A 5,097-nucleotide genomic window follows, 5' to 3' on the forward strand; every position below is an offset into this window, starting at 1 on the left:
TCAAGAGAATTGTAGGATAAGGATTTTGTCATTTTTCTGACTTGAGTCAAGGTTAAGTTACAATCTTCTATTATACAATTAGGATAAATGCTGAAATCTCTACTTTCTGTACCTGTTGAAAGTACTGATGTGCCATAAGCAAATGCTACCCAAGATCTTACCGATTTCTGAAATACATTTTACAAATGAGTGCAATCATTATGTTCTACTTGTTGTATTTGTGCTGCACATAAAATCTTTCATTGTTCATATAAACTAGTGTTATACAGATTTTTTCTTTCTAAAAGTACAATTTATTTTCAGATAGTTCTACATACGAGTAAATAATACACTAAAAGCATTCCTGTTGCTAATTGTACTGGTTCTGTAGGTATATTTTATGAGGATCTACAATTTGAAAGAATGTTGGAAAAATGAAATATAGGTTATATATGTGAGTTCAGATGATCACCAGATATGGTCGTTTTGATACAGGTGGTTTCTGGTGATGAACATATAAAGGCAACATTATTTTTCTTATTGACTAGTAGAAAATACTGGGTGTACTCTTTGCAGAAACCTTTGAAATTGAGTACAATTCTTGTGACTGATTCCATCCTAATACTTAATGAAATCCTGAAAAGAGACTTTGCGGGTGAAGCTAAACTTTTTGTATTCATATTGTGTAGTGACTACCGATATCTCAAGGAACCAATATAAGGAGAAACCTCTCACATGGCATAGTAAAATGGAAAGATGTGAGAATATAAAGAGATTGTTTCTGCCCTTACAGATAAAACAAAGATAACTAAGAAACAGCTAATTTTTCATAGATTTATACATTTTTCAACATGTGTCCAAGGCAAGAAATGGAACCCTATTTGCAGTGGGTAGACCAGTTATCACTGACTACATTTGCAGATTCTGTGCTAAAATTTTGTCCAGGCATAAAACACCTGTACAAGATACTGAATGCCAGATAAATTGTTCAGAGATGGATGAAGGTCTTGATTTTAGAGGGTGCAGGTATTCCCTATAACTTAGCAGTTTATGAATATTTATATCAGATAACTGTGGCTTGTGAGCATCGATTTGTGGACATTGAATCATTTAGTGGCTTGTCATTTCAACTCTAGTATTACAACAAAGGAAAATTTTCATTAAATCATTTTGCTGTTACTCAGCCTGTGTGCACCTTTTAAAATTTTTTTAATATGTTTTTATTGTGAAAATGTTGAACAGAGTTGTTGAAATTACATGATTAGGGAATGAATGAATTTCATAGCGAGCATTGTTACCTCCTCCTTTATTTTCACCCTACCATCATTTCCCTCCACACTTCTCTTATTCCTCTCCCCCCAACCTCTTCATTGTAAAGATCATTTTCAATATAATTTCCGATACATCTCGTCATCACAATGGGTCAGCTTGCATCCTCATTTAAGCATTCTTCTATATCCCTTACCCTCCCCAAATTAAAAAGGTATATATACATTGTGCAGAGCAGCAGCATCAAATCCAGTGAAAACAGGGCTTATACCATGGGGGCATAACATACAATAGAAACAAAGGTATTACCTAGGGTATTAAAACTACATTAAAAACAGTAGTAAGAATCCATTGAACATTCCTCAATATAATAAGGCTATTGTGACAAACCTACATCCATCTTTTTACTTAATGGTGAAAAGATTAGGCCATTTCCTCTAAATTCAAGAATGAGAGAAGGATGTCCACTCTCTCCACTCCACTTCTAACTAGTATTCAAAAGCCTACCTAGGGAAATAAGGGAAGATTCAAACATAAGGAGGATTCAAACAGGGAAAAATTAAGTAAAACACTCCCTCTTAGCAGATGGCATGATCTTGTATTTAAAGAACCCCATGGACTACACTCCCAAGTTGCTTGAGCTGATTGGAAACTTTGGCATATGAGCAGTGTATAAAATTAACCCTCTGAAATGAATGGCTTTCCTGTATGCAAATAACGAGAAGAGCAAGAGTGAAATTAAGAAATCAACCCCATTTGTAATAGCCCCACAAAAAATAAAATACTTAGAAATTAACTTAACAATATAGGTGAAGGACCTGTATGATAAAAACCTTAAATCCCTGAAAAATGAAATTATAGAGAAATAAGCAAGTGGAAAAAACTCCCGTGTTCCTGGGTTGGGGGAATTAAAATTATGAAAATGACAATACTTCCAAATGCTATCTACCAATTCAATGAGACAGGTATCAATATGCCAACCCCATTCTTCAATGAAATAGAAGAAGCAATCCAACGATACCAATGGGACAAAAAAAAAGACCCCAAATAGTAAAGACAGACCACAGAAGAAAGAACATCTCTGGAGGAATATCAATTCCAATCTTCAAATTCTGCTAAAAAGCCGTAGTTTGCCACAAGAATAGACCTGAGGACCAGTGGGATACGACTGAAGATCCAGAAATGAACTAACAGACCTATAGCACCTAATATTTGACAAAGGATCTAAAGAATTAGAATCGAAGAATGACAGCCTTTTCAGTAAGTGGTGTGGGCACAATTGCTTAACTACTTGTAGAAAACTAAAACTAGATCCGTATAAGTCACCCTGGAACAGAATCCACTCCAAATGGATCAAAGATCTAGAAATAAAAGCAGACTCCGTTGAACACATTACAGGAAGGAATACGAGAAACTATGGACTCCTTGGCACAGGCCGAAATTTTCTTAATAGAGACCCAGAAGCACAACAAATCAAAGAGAGCTTGGAAAAAGGGAATTAAATGAAACTGCAGAGCTTCTGCATAGCAAAGGACATAGCTAGCAAGATCAACAGAAAGCCCACAGACTGGGAGAAGAATTCACTAGCCATAGAACGGACAAAGGTCTCATATGTAAAATGTACTTAAAACTCAAAAACTCAATCCCAACAAGAAATCCTCAAAGAAACAACTGCCCGAATAATATATTGGCCAGAGACTTAAAGAGACACTTCTCTGAAAAGGAAATAAGAAGGTCCAATAGACATGGAAAAAATGCAAATCAAGACAACATTGAGATTCCACCTCATCCCAGTTAGAATGGCTATAATCAAGAAATCTAGCAACAACAGATACTGTAGGGAATGTGCCCAAAAGGGAAAACTACTGCATTGTAGTTGGGAGTTTAAATTTGCTCAACATTTTGGAAAGCAGTATGGAGGTTCTTCAAAATCTGCACATAGAGCTTCTTTATGACCCAGCAATCCCATTTTTTTTTTGCATTCATCCAAACCATCAAACAAAGTCATATCAAAGCTACCAACATATCCATGTTTATTGCAGCATTATTTACCATAGCTATGATATGGAATCATCATTGATGCCCATCAGTAGATGAATGGATCAAGAAAATGTAATATATGTATATACACAAATCTATCTATCTATCTATCTATCTATCTATCTATCTATCTATCTATCTATCTATCTATCTACCTATCTATCTTTCTATACACACACACACACATAATGGAACTCTCTATACATGTATATAATGTATTTCAATGCCTCTGTCAGGGAGAATGTCATTGCCTCATTTGTTAGGAATTAGAAAGCCTTGGAATAAATTATACTAAATGAGGTAAGCCAGGTCAAGAGAAGCATAGGTCCCATGGTTCCCCTTGTTTGCAATGACTAGTACATATACAGGACAAGCAGAGTAGGCCAAAGGCTATGCACCTATGAGCACATGAGGTAATGTTAGGCAAAATATACCCCACGGCAGGTAGTTAGTTTTTTTTTCCAGCATGTGATTTTTTTTATTGCTTTTGTATATTCTTGCCCCATGGTATAATCTCTATTTTCACTGGATTTGATGCTGGTGTTCTGCACCTTGCATAAACATTTTTGTAATTTGTGAAGGGGAAGGAATATGGGGGAATGCTTAAATAATGATGCAGATTGACCCATGTTGATGATGAGATGTACAATACATTATGATAAAAATGAACATTACAATGTTGGAGTTTGGGGGGATGAGAGGAGTTGGAGAAGTGGTGTGGGAAGTGATGGTGGAGAAAAACAAAATACGAGGTAATAATGATCTCTACTAAACGGACTCATTACCCTCCTCATATATCTGTAATTCCTCTGTACAACATCATATATACAAATATATTTATACATATAAATATATATAATTATGCAATTATTATTTATGTCCTACATATTTGTAAGCAATTTATATAATTGTTGATATAATGTAACTTCAATGTAAAAGTGTGTATGTATATAAATAAAACCACACAGTCACAGATATGTCACTATATGTTCTATGTTTATATTTACATTATATATTGACATTACTATTTTTTTGATGTCTAGTAGTGGGGCCTGAGCTCTGGGCCTGGGTGCTATCCCTCAGCTCTTCCGCTCAAGTGCTCTACCACTTGAGCCACAGTGCCACTTCCGGATTTTTTTCTGCTTATGTGGTGCTGAGGAATTGAACCCAGGGCCTCATGCATGCAACGCAAGCGCTTTACCACTGAGCCACCTTCCCAGCCCCTTGACGTTACTATTTGTGTAATAAAAAATAAATGATATATAAATTAAAATCCTTCTGGGAGATTTTCTTTTTCATGTTTTTTTTATTCAACTTTTGCTAGTACTTACTGTGAGAAATTTTAGCCCATTTTACAGTTACTTTGGATCATATGAATTTGATATGAATGATTAAGATATATACAAATAAAGCATATCTATAAGGGGGCAAAACAATATTTGTGTCAGAAATTGAATAACAAAAAAAATTGATTTGAAAATACTCTCTCAGAAACCTATAGAAATTGACAGTCTGGAAAATAAATAATCACTGTTATTCTGACATAGTTTTTCCTCAGTATATGGATGTCAACTTCTTTTTCTTCAGTAAGTTTTTTATTGTGAAAGTTATGGTACAGAGGGATTACTGTTACAGAGCAAGGTAATCAGTACAATTTTTATCACATGATATTAAGTGAAGTAAGCTCGGCCCAAAGAAAAATAGGTCCTTTGGTTTCTCTTATTTGCAATAACTAGTACATGTCTAGAGAAGCAGAAAAGTTCACAAAACATGACGTTAAGCAAAATGAACCCCAATATATGAAGACAA

The sequence above is a fragment of the Dipodomys spectabilis genome, unplaced genomic scaffold (genome assembly GCF_019054845.1).
Source record: "Dipodomys spectabilis isolate Male_0828 unplaced genomic scaffold, ASM1905484v1 ptg000437l, whole genome shotgun sequence".
Lineage (NCBI taxonomy): Eukaryota > Metazoa > Chordata > Mammalia > Rodentia > Heteromyidae > Dipodomys > Dipodomys spectabilis.